A 13,171-nucleotide genomic window follows, 5' to 3' on the forward strand; every position below is an offset into this window, starting at 1 on the left:
ATGTATGATTGCGTCATGACTTTGTTAGCCAACTCGAAAACCTACAAATGGAGGAGATTTCAAAAAGTTGTGGACACTGCCGCATCCATCAGAGGTACGGACCTCCGCACTATTGAAGAGATCTAGAGGAAACGCGGTCTTAAAAAGACAGCCAATATCATCAAAGACCCACACCTCCCCCAGGCCATGTACTCATTTCATTTATGCCATCAGAAAGAAGTTACAGGACTTTGAAAATCATGGCCTCTAGGTTCAGAAACAGTTCCTTCCCAAGAACCATTGAGCTATTGAGCACTACAAACACCAACTGAACTTTGAACTGCAAAGTGGCCTGGTTGGACCAGGGACTTTGGGGTTTTGTTTTGGTTTGCATTATATCAGGATTTTTAAAATTTATTGAACTTTTTTTGTATTTTTTATAATGTTATCTATTGTGTCCTGTGTTTACAAACTGGTTGTGCTGCTGCAAGTAAGGATTTAATTGTACGGTTTTGGGACATATGACAATTAAACACTCAAGACTCTTGACAATAGTATTGTTGCTTTTTTGCTGTACTGGATATCCTATTGGCATCATCAGTCAGTCAGGATAATCCAAACAGTTTAGGTGGGATGACATGCTTACTGAGGGATAATCAATTGTGATGTAAGCATTGCAAATTTATTGAGTGATAATCTATACGTGATTACCAGAAAATCGGACAGTCAGTGTGGCAATTTATCATTTCATATTGCTGACATTCTTGTATTTTGTGTGGAAAAGAGGTGCAGATGAGACTTGAACGGCACATAAGAACTGTCAAGGTAAAGTTATGAATGCTTTTAAAGGCATGTATTTTATGTTACAGTATAATTCAGATCATGTTGAAGAATTGAAGCCTGAATTCTGAAATTTCAATAGTTTTGAGTAGTAGTCAGGCTTCCAATTCCTTTCACATTGCTCTTTTCGCAAAAGCACAGTACTTTTGAAATGCATCGATTTTAATCTGCTTTCTTTAGCTGTGCCAAGCTTGCTTCTGCCTGACATTTGTAGGTTCAAGAATCGAAAGTGTTTTATACTTTATTACTAGGAGAATCCTGAAATAAATGTGAGAAAAGCTTACCGAGAAATGGTTTCAAGTAGTGCTATATTTTTCAGCCATGTGCATGGGGGAAAAATCTTTTTGGAAATGTAATATGACAATATGGCATTTCAGTGAAAATTATGCTCACATGAAAATACAAGCTTGTGCCGTGGAGTGGTGACATTTTACGTGAATTTAAGCAGCCTTTTGTAATCATTTCTCATTATCTCTCATTGGTTCCAGCGCTGAACGTTTTTTCTTTATTATTGCTATTTCAAGGGAACTTTAGACTTTAGAGATACACCGTGGAAACAAACCCTTAGGTCCACTGAGCCCAAGCCAACCAGCGATCACCCCCTACACTTACATTATCACTAGGGACAATTTTACTATGCCAATTAACCTACAAACATGTACGTTTTTGTCGTGTGGGAGGAAACTGGAGCACCCGGAAAAACCCACGTGGTCATAGGGAGAATATATGTCAAGGTCCGTCCATTGTCAAGGTCGAACCCAGATCTCTGGTGTTTATCAGCAGTAACTCTATCACTGTGCCACAGTGCCACCCTAATTCTCAGAACTTACAATCTTTCTTTAACCCGAGGCTTCAGGTTCAGCTGAAATGACAGCGATCCTTGCTCCCCTTCCCCAGCGTAACTTCAGCTAACTTTCAGTCACTTAGGAGCAAATGTGAAGAGCTTAGAGCAAGGCTGGTATTTCAAGGAGAGATCAGGGACTGCTGTGTCACGTGCAGGTCAGTCTTAGCTCAATTCTGCTTCCCTGATCTGGAATACTTGTTAGTAAAATGTTGTCCTTTTATTAACCGAGGGAATTCACCTCTGCCATCTCGTCAACTGTGTACATTCCACCTCAGGCCAATGACAATGTGACACTGGGAAAATCATGTTCAGCTGTTACATTCTTGATACAGCACGCCCTGATGCCCTATTTTCATCATCGCCCGTCACTTCAATCATGTACTCCATAAATACCATCACGGCCGATATCCGGCATCTTTATCGGATGGGCTCAACGGTTTTTACACCCGTTTTGGAGCAAGCAAACAGAGGTTTACCTAGGCACATCCCTGCATCTTCAGCTGGCTCTGTCCCTTACACCTCAGAGGCAGTAGTCAGATCTGCTTTCTCGAGGTTAAACTCTCGGAAGGCGGCTGGCCTGCATAGAGTCCTGGACAGGCAGCAATAAAATTGCGTACCAATTAACAGACCACAGTTTTCGCCAACATCTTCAACCTCTCACTTCAACAGTCTACTGTCCCTGTTTGCTTTGAGGAAACTTTCATCATTCCACTCCCTAGTGGAGCCACTCCCCAATGAGTTGGCTCAATGACTACAGCCCAGTGGCTCTAATATCGACCATAGGTTGTTTGCTAGACCAGTAAAGGCTCAGATCTGCACCTGTCTTCTGGACAATCTAGACATTGCGATAGTCTACAGAGGATGCATTCTCTCATGCACAATACTTGGTTCTGGACCACCTTGAAAATAAAAACATCTATGCCATTCATTGACTACATCGCAGCCTTCAAACAGCATAGTACCGAATAAGCTCATCCTTAAAATTGGCAGGAGCTTGAAAGCACGGACATCAGATTTTAAAACAGCTTCTTCCCCACTGCATCACATTCCTGCACCAATCATCTCTTTGTAACCCCTTTAGCAGAAGTGTTGCGATGTACTCCTGCTCTTAACTCATTCGGTTACTCCATTATTGTACTTTAATATATTTTGCCCTACTTTGAATTGCACTAGCATCTTGCACCGTTCCGTTGTGTATTTATTGTATTTATCATACTGTGCACTGTTTAATCTGTCAGCTTCATGTGAACAAGGAATTTCATTGCACCCTGGTGTATATGACAATAAATGTACCTAAACTGCACCTGAATTGGAGCATGAATTTCCATACATGGAGTGGTTTGTGTAGTGACCCGTTTGTTCAAGAATAAACACTGCATGGTGTGAATCTTATGCTGCAAGCATTGGTCAGCCACAATAGAAGCATTGTATTCCATGGAGCAATGTTGAAATAACTACTCAATGAATTTAGTTTCGTTTATTGTCACGTGTACCGAGGTACAGTGAAAAGCTTTTGCTGCGTGCAAACCAGTCAGCGGAAAAACTATACATGATTACAATCGAGCCATTCACAGTGTACAGATATATGTTAAAGGAAGTATAAGAAAATAACTGCAGATGCTGGTACAAATCGAAGGTATTTATTCACAAAATGCTGGAGTAACTCAGCAGGTCAGGCAGCATCTCAGGAGAGAAGGAATGGATGATGTTTCGGGTCGAGACCCGAAACAAAGGAATGTTTAGTGCAAGATAACGTCCAGTAAAGTCTGACTAAAGATAGCCCGATGGTCTCCAATGAGGTAGCTGGTAGCTCAGGACTGTTCTTCGATTGTTGGTAATATGGTTCAGTTGCCTGATAACAGCTGGGAAGAAACTGTTTCTGCTTCACTAAAATTTACGGATTTTATGAAATTACTAAATGTATCTCCGAGATCTTCGGTTTCCTCCCACACTCCAAAGATGTACAGGTATGTAGGTTAATTGGCTGGGTAAATGTAAAAATTGTCCCTAGTGGGTGTAGGATAGTGTTAATGTACGGGGATCACTGGGCGGCACGGACTTGGAGGGCCGAAAAGGCCTGTTTCCGGCTGTAGATATATGATATGATATGATATGATATGATTCAGTATGTTGCTGAACACACTGGAATTTAATTTTGAACCCTGCTTTAATTGACCTCAGCATCTTTAGGTGGGCTCCACTCACTTTATTACAGCATCATTATGGCTCATTACACCATCAGGGATGCCTTCTTTTTCCTTGCTAGAGACCATCAGGCTGAGGGAGTGTTCAGTTTCATGAACATTATAAGAAACTCAAACTGTGGTCAACTCCAGTGATGATGTTTCATGACACACAAGGGGGACCATACCCTACATAAATAAGTTAGACCAACCATCTGAAAAGCTTTTGCCTAATCAGAGCTTGTGTGACTTTTTATTGGAGGTCTGCATTGCCTCCCATATTTCAAACCCTGATGGCTGAGTCATCAAACTATTTTTACCATCCTTGGCTTTTGATTTCTCCAGAATTTAGTGAATTCAGAGCGCTGTATTGTATAAGCATGGCAGCACAGGGAACCTAGTGTGTAGTGCCACTGGGATACTTAAGTTGCAACTCCAAGGGGCACTTTCCAGTACTCACTGTACTAGGTTTCATAGCTTGTGATCAGCTGCTGCCTCCTCAGCAATCGGCAGTACCACTTTCTTGCATCAATCCCATGTATCTCGGTTTCCTTAAAATATGAAAAACGATTGATCTCTATCTTGAATATACTCCACAGCCATCGTGGAATGAATTCCAAATAAATGACCACTCTCTGGATAAAGACATGTCTTCTCAACTGTATCCTCAGTGTCTAATCCCTTCAATACAATCGCCCTCATTTTCGAACACTGCTGTAGGTCCAACCTTGTCACGAGATAAAAGTTTACCACGACCTTACAAAATAAATGAGGGGCACTTCCAATGTGAGTGTTATGGGCACCCCCTCTCCAAAAAGAGGGGAGAGCATGTAGAACATTTTTATCTTTTAAAGATTCCCTTGCCTCAATAAGTTAGGTTTGCTAGTATGTTATAGTCAATGTACTGAGGATGTATTACTTAACCATGTAATCGGTGGCTAAGGTCAGCCCACAGCAAACAAATAAAATTCATTCACTACAATAATGTCTTTCAAATTTCAATGAAACTAATATAATAAGGACTCTTTCAGGCAATTGCTGTAGTTAATATGCCGCCACTTGAAATTCAATAGCAGCAATTAAATTTACAGTTACCATTCTCATGAAAAATGTTTTCTGTAATTACAATCCTACTGTACTCAACATACTGTGCAATTGGACCAGATCTAGAGGAGCCACAATCATTGTAGGGATCTGACAGATTACTGAGCCAAGGGACTTTGTGCTATTAGGAAAACTTTGGATGAATGTCTGAGACAAAGCAGGATCACCAGACAAGCACAACGCAGTTGGGAAATTGTAGGCATCAAACTGTATAAAAACACATTCATTCCTGCACATATCCTCACCATTGCAGTAAAAGACAGAATTTTGAGGTTGTCTTTCCAGATCGTAGCTTGATAAGGACTTGAAAAGCAAGGAGATGCATTAGAGTGAACCATAACTTACAGGACTTGAAGCATCATGAAAACTTATCTTATAAGTTGTGAGAAATGAATGGGATCTTCAGGTGAGCAAATGATGAAAGTAATAGTCAACAGATACGTCAACGATTTCACCCAGATGCTGTTTGACAGTATAATAGGTCTCAGAATAATTCACTCTTAAATCACAATACGAGATCGTCAGGCCTATTGTGCCAGCAACAGCTCCTCAATATCAAATTTAAAGGGGGAATATGAAGAAGCAAATGATAATTGTGGTGAGTGGTAGACGGAATATATTAAGGTGAGAGAGGAGGTGAAAAAGTGCAGGCTATTCCCAGGTTCCGAATGTCAGACTTACGGGCACCCTATAACCAAACAAGCTCCCAAAATATTGTTAAATTCTGAAGTGCAATATGTACACATAGTGTTACAAATAGGAGCTGGTAGTACAAGAAGCGGTAAGGCCCATTGGGGACCAAGAAGATATGCCTATATCGGGAAGATTGGAATACTTGAGTGCTTTGTGGCAGTATTTATTAATGAGGATATTATTGAAGCTACAATCATCCAAGTTGGTGGAGAGTATTTGATCATGCTGCTGATGTGCCTTGTTTTGTGGTGTGAGGAGTGTCACTAGCTGCAGAATGTCCTGTTGCTAGCCACAGAATTTATACTGCTGTTTCAGTTTAAATTCTAGTCCATGGTAAACTGCAAGATGTTGAGGATGGGGTTTTGAGAGATGGTAATGTCACCAACTGTTGAGGTTAGGCTTTTAGACTCTTCCTTGTTGGGGACATTCATTTCCTGGCACTTTAGTGGTACAAATGTTACTTGCATCTGTCAGTCTGTGTATGGACATTTTGTAGGTCATCCGTGAACAACCCCACTTACAAAAATGGGTGGGGCCTAGGTTTTGTTCCTGGGATACTTGACATCCATTAACTGCAACACTCTTCCTCTGTGTGAGATATAACTCCAGCTATTGAAGCCCGTGATGCCATTGACTTCAGTTTGAGCAGGGTCTCATAATACTACATTTGATGTTAGGTACAGTCACTCTCATCTCATCTCTGGAATTAAACTCTTTGGTGAGGATATGTTGAGATGTGGAGTCTGTGGTCTGGACAAAATCCAAACTATGGGACTAAGCTAGTAAGTTACTGGAGATAGACACAAAATGCTGGGGTAACTCAGCGGATCAGGCAACATCTCTGGAGAAAATTCAGGCGTGACATTTCAGGTTGGGACCTTTTTCCAGTCTGAAGAAGGGTCTCAAACCCAAAATGTCACCCATCCTTTTTCTCCAGCGATGCTGGCTGACCCACTGAGTTACTCCAGCACTTTGAGTCTATCTTTGGTATCTGCAGTTCTTTGTTTCTAAGTTACTGGAGAGTCAAATAACTTGATACCACTTTTGAAGAATTCTGCCACCGAGCTAATTATTCAGGTGGGACTGATTGGATGGTAATAACTATGTTAGATATGCTTTTTGTAGGCAAAATATATTTAGGGAATATTCCATTTTGTCAAGTAGATGCCATTGTACCAACAGGAAGAGCTTGGCTAGGTGGAAAGGTTTGTACAGGGGTTCATACAGAACAAAATAGGTTGGAACGAGAGGTGGTTAATGAAGATTCAAGGAAGTTTTGAGGTAAAAGGAGTAAAGTGTCACATGAAATGGCATAGTTGAGGAATTGGCCATGACTGTGTTGGGAATGTTTATATGAATTAGAGAAACATTGAGAACTTCTGTCCATTGGCAGCGCAATTCCCATTCACGAACTTCCTATGCCTTTTTCTGTAATAGTTATTGTTTGCTTTTATGGAACTTTTCACTGGAAATAATTCCGCAGGCATTGCCTCAATCAGATTTACACTAGAAAATATTCCTACTTTCTCAAGCAGTATCGGAAGTATGTTTCTATTCCAGCCTTGTGGGTGCTGGCTGGCTTAAGAATTCTACACAGACTGCCACAGGTGGAGCAAGTGGATTTTGAAGGGTTTGATGGGTTAATAATTAGGAACTGCTTCATTGTTTATGCATTGCTTCCATGTGCTCCCAGCATTCTCACCATTGAGGCTTTCATCACACTCAAGTAGCTCAACTGGATGGACTATATGATCTGCATGCCTGACACCATACTACCAACAAGGTGCTCTGTTCTACGTTCCATCCAAAGAAGATACTTACAGACACAAAATGCTGGAGTAACTCAACGGGCCAGACAGCATCCCTCGAGAACATAGTTTGGTGACGTTTCAGTTCTGAGACCCTTTTTCATCGTAAACCAGCATCTATTATAAACTACAGTATTAAAAACCTATTATAATAAATCTATTATAAGCCTACTGACTCCCACAACTATCTAGACTACACTTCTTCCCACCCTGCCTCCTGCAAAGACTTTATCCCCTACTTCTAATACTCCCAATTCCTCAGTCTGCGCAGCATTTGCGCCTAAATTGAGGTGTTCCATACCAGGACATCCGAGATGTCCTCAGGGAACTCTTCTACCATAGATGAGGCTCTATGGTAGCTCACACGTGTCTCCTCGGTACCCTGCAACTCCGCTCTTGCTCCCCCTCCCCCCAGTCGCAACATGGACAGAGTCCTAGTCCTCAACTCACGCCCTATCAGCTGTCACGTACAACATATAATCTTCCGACATTTTTGCCACCTCCAACGGATCCCACCACTAGTCACATCTTCCCATCTCCACCCTTTCCACTTTCCGCGGAGACCGTTCCCTCCAAAAACTCATCCCTTCCCACCCAAACCACCCCCTCTCCAGGTACCTTCCCCAGCAACCGCAGGAGATGCAACACCTATCTCCTCCCTCAACTCTGTCCAGGGACCCCAACAGTCCTTTCAGGTTTGGCAGAGATTCACTTGCACCATCTCAACCTCATCTACTGTATCCGCTGTTCCAGGTGTGGATTCCTATATATCGGCGAGACCAAGCACAAAATATCTCCAATGATAGAGTAATTGACTAATCATAGCAAATAATTTCAATTCTTTTTTCTTAATAAATTAATAAATAACATGAAGAAAACCCTGGCTGTGGAAGGTTTCAGGAATCATAAGTCAAATTCTCCTTTTCATTTCCGCATATTATACTTACCATACCATATCTCAAATTATTCATATACATTGTATCCTGAAATGTTACTTTCTACATGAAATCCACATTACTTGCATTTTTAAAAATAGATTTCAAGTGAAAATTTGTTATCGTTTGATGTTCAAATGAATTTTGGATTACATAAATTGTTGAAAGATGTTTAAATAAAATGTCTTGGAACAATTCACGTCATCTGGGGTGAGGCTCCATAACTTTCCTCGTCTTTCATGGGCTTCCAAGTTTGAATGCCATTAAAGGGGTCCTCCTCAACAGTGTTCATTATTGCGCCCTAGTAGCTGGAGCAGGAGTAGTTCACAGGAATAGTTCAACAGGAATAGGAATAGGAGCAGGAGTAGTTCAACATAGAAAAAAAATCAATTGACACCATCTGGTATCTACTGGAATGCAGGATGGACAAGAACCTCTTCCCATACAGTTTCATTTGACACTCTCAGCTGATCCCTTTGTACCATTCTCCCTTTTTGCTCCCTTTATTTCAGGCTTTATGGTTGTGAGATTCACTTTCTTATCATTGTTCAAATACAGATTTTTTTCAACCAAATTTCTCTTCTTATTTTCACGGCTCCTACCTTTGGTCTCCCTCAATGAAAATATCTCTACATGTATCCCTAGAAAGCCTCTTCGCATTAAAAAAAAATCTTACTAGGTCATGCCTCATTCTTCACTGCCTAGAAGAAAAACAACACACCAGTTTGTACAGCCTTTCTTGAAAGATGTATGCTCTCAATTATTATAAGAAAATAACTGCAGGTGCTGGTACAAATCGAAGGTATTTATTCACAAAATGCTGGAGTAACTCAGCAGGTCAGGCAGCATCTCAGGAGAGAAGGAATGGGTGACGTTTCGGGTCGAGACCCTTCTTCAGACTGATGTCAGGGGGGCGGGACAAAGGAAGGATATAGGTGGAGACAGGAAGATAGAGGGAGATCTGGGAAGGAGGAGGTGAAGAGAGGGACAGAGGAACTATCTAAAGTTGGGGAAGTCGATGTTCATACCACTGGGCTGCAAGCTGCCCAGGCGAAATATGAGGTGCTGTTCCTCCAATTTCCGGTGGGCCTCACTATGGCACTATGGCACTGGAGGAGGCCCATGACAGAAAGGTCAGACTGGGAATGGGAGGGGGAGTTGAAGTGCTCGGCCACCGGGAGATCAGATTGGTTAACGCGGACCGAGCGCAGGTGTTGAGCGAAGCGATCGCCGAGCCTGCGCTTGGTTTCGCCGATGTAAATAAGTTGACATCTAGAGCAGCGGATGCAATAGATGAGGTTGGAGGAGGTGCAGGTGAACCTTTGTCTCACCTGGAATTGCTCTCAATTATGGTATGTATAACGACCTGTCTGCAAAATGCCCTGACCTTTTTAGCTCTATTTATAACATGTAGTCCATACCAGTTGAACATAACTTCCTACTTTTCATTTTTATTCCTTCAAATATGATCTCTGGTGCATAGTATGTCTTTTGTAATGCCATTAAAATGTAATTGCTTTTGTGATTTGTTCAACTGTACTCCAGATCAATTTTCTCTATGGTTAAACAAGCATCATGTGGTTCCCTCTTGTTCCTACCAAAATGTAACCTCTCACTATCTAAAATTTGATTTCCCCTATCTGCATATATTAATGTAATTTTTACCAATAGTTACTATATCCAGCATTATTGACATTGCAAATTTTGAATTTGTATCTTTAATACCTGAGTCAAAATCATTCATGTAAATCATGCAGTGTAACTGTCACATAATTGATCTACATATAACACCATTTCCTTTCATTTGTCTGTCTAATGTGTAACCCTTAAGCCCAACTCTGCTTTCGGTTCTATACTCAATTTGTATTAATCCAACAATGTCATCAGGGCTGTTAACTTCAATATTGAACCTTTTGGTACATTAACTGCTTACGACAATACATACCAGTGGCAAAATAACATAAGTGATATTGCAATTTGTTGAAAATACATGCTGTTTATGTCTTATTTACAAAATTTTCTGTACATTTTACAAATGAATAATAGACATGAACGCCTCATTGTAATCTCAGCAATTTAGCACCCATTAGTTTAAGAGCAAGGACTGTATTCAATTAGGTTTGGTAATATTTCATTTTCTACATAATGATCTGATGTGCATCTGAAGTCATAAATAACACAACAAAAATCTATGTTGTTGTCCACTATGCTGACACTGACAGAGGAATCTCCAGCCATGATTTTCATATGTTGCAATGAACTCCTTGTGGACTAATGCATTTTTTTTTAGAGATACAGCGCGGAAACAGGCCCTTCGGCCCACCAAGTCCGCGCCGCCCAGCGATCCCCGCACATTAACACTATCCTACACACACTAAGGACAATTTTTACATTTACCCAGTCAATTAACCTACATACCTGTACGTCTTTGGAGTGTGGGAGGAAACCGAAGATCTCGGAGAAAACCCACGCAGGTCACGGGGAGAACGTACAAACTCCGTACAGACGGCGCCCGTAGTCAGGATCGAACCTGAGTCTCCGGCGCTGCATTCGCTGTAAGACAGCAACTCTACCGCTGCGCCACCGTGCCGCCTTTCTAAATATATTCATCATGTGCAAAGATAAAAGTGCGATATATCTTGTTGGAAAAGCATATTTTATTCTCTTAGGTACAAAAACTTAATTATTCTATTAAATGTGAATGTTTATGTAGTAGTAGGACATAAAGAATCAATGAATGCCACCTGTGTTAGCAAATCCCTGAAGTAACCACGACAAAGAAAGCAAATATGAAGATTAAAGTTTGACATGGGTGTCAGGAAAAAGGCAAAAGGAAACAAAAAGGAAAGAATGTCAACTTAACTAGCCAGAATAATGCATAATTTGGAATAGCAAACCAAACAACATTGTTTCTCTCCAGATTATGTAAAACAGTAATTTGAAAATTACTACATGAGAACTAAAGAAACACATATATTCTTTGCAGAACAGCTACCATAATTTCATACTGTGAGAATGTAGGGAAAGAATAGAACTGACAGAGCAGTATTACGTATTTATATTATGAGAAATATTTTTAAATATCTTTTACATTTAATTGGGTTTATTTACAGAAGGGAAGCGCCACTGCAAGTGGTGACATTGCTGCACTAATAGTCAGTTTTGGTCCCCTTTTATTACATGATTTAAATTGTTAGTCCAACAACACCATTGTCTCAATAGCATCCAGAGGCATTTCACAGGGACAAAAGCAAAAAATGGACATTGATCCAAAGAAGGAGATATAAGATGGTTTAACAAAGCTGGATGAGTTATTAAAATGCATTGAAGAGGATGTAAGATCTACGGTGGTAACTTCTCAGCTTTTATGTGGGTATCACTGAGAGTATTACATTCAGTTTTGGCCATTCTGCTGCAGGAAAGATGCCAGTGAACTGGTAAGCGTGCAGAAAAGATTTTCGGGAATGGTCCCACAACTTGAGAGGCTGAGTTATCGGGAGGGATTAGGCAGGCTAGGGCTTTATTCCTTGGATAATAAGGGTGATCTTACTGATCTTAAAATCATGGTGGGCATAGACAGGGCGAATACATACTGTATTTTACCCAGGGTCAGAGAATTAAAAACTAGAGGGCAGGGGTTGAAGATGAGAAGGAAAAGATTTAATAGGGAGTTGAGGGCAACTTTTTCATACTGAGGATGGTACATATATGGAATGAGCTGCCAGAGGAAGCGATCATGACAAATACGATACAAATGTAACATTTTTTAAACTTTGGACACTTACATAGATAAAAGATTTAGAGGGATATGGGTCAAATGCGGGCAAATTGGACTGGCATCTTGATAGGCATGGATGAATTGGGCCAAATGGCCAGTATCTATACTGTATCTATACTGTCTGAAGTATGTACATGGATAGTAGAGAAAAGGTAAGAAACATATGTAGAATAGAAGCATATCATGGGCCTAGAGTGAGGGATTTTTGTTAATTGCCCAAGTGGGCTATAGAAGATTTCAAAGACAAAGATGAGAATATCATATTACAGGCAGCTGGAAAACAGCAAGAACAGGAATGATAGTCAAAGCAGGACTTGCACATGAAAAGCATTTTTGCTGACTTTTGTGGAGATGAGAAGATAATAAGTATGAGAATAGTCAAATATGTACATTTTAAAGATAAAATGATGGGCATAATTTGGAGTGGAGATGTTACACTGATGGCAGAACCCAATCTACAAAAGGGGGATTTGCAATCAGGAGCTTAGCTCAGATCATGTACTTTATTTACTGGATGTGTGGTGGAGAAAGTGATTATAGTTGAAATTTATAGCGAGCAGCAAAGATGACACATTTAGTTCAGGCACGATTTATTTGTAGGAAATGGTTTCTTGTCAAAGATTGGATACCTAAAATCAAGAGAAATTGGGCAAAGAGATGCCTAATGCAGAACGTAATGTCAACAACTTACATGTGGAAATGATCCTGCATCTGTCAATGTACTTCCAAAAAAAGCATGTGTTGGAAAGGAAGCCCAAAATCCTTGGGGGACACAAAATAACAGTCTGTTAACGATGAGGAGGTGATGATTGAAGAGGATGCCATTTCTGGAGATTCTAAAGCAGAGATGAAGCGATAAAAATTGAATTTATTGAGAAAACAAAACAGTGGTGACAAAATATTTAAAGCAGAAAGATGTGGTCACCCATACGAGTGACAATTGAAAATACATGAGGCAAAAGAAAACACAATCATCACAGAAATAATGTCATACACATATACAGTGC

General features: G+C 40.5%; 1 protein-coding gene across 2 annotated transcripts in view; it reads left to right on the forward strand.

Moving 5' to 3' along the window:
- Positions 1-13,171, forward strand: part of LOC144599952 (transcription factor SOX-30-like) — a 62,645-nt gene that overhangs the window by 1,615 nt on the left and 47,859 nt on the right. The gene's annotated exons all lie outside the window — the stretch shown is intronic.

The sequence above is a fragment of the Rhinoraja longicauda genome, chromosome 14 (genome assembly GCF_053455715.1).
Source record: "Rhinoraja longicauda isolate Sanriku21f chromosome 14, sRhiLon1.1, whole genome shotgun sequence".
In the NCBI taxonomy this organism is placed as follows: domain Eukaryota; kingdom Metazoa; phylum Chordata; class Chondrichthyes; order Rajiformes; family Arhynchobatidae; genus Rhinoraja; species Rhinoraja longicauda.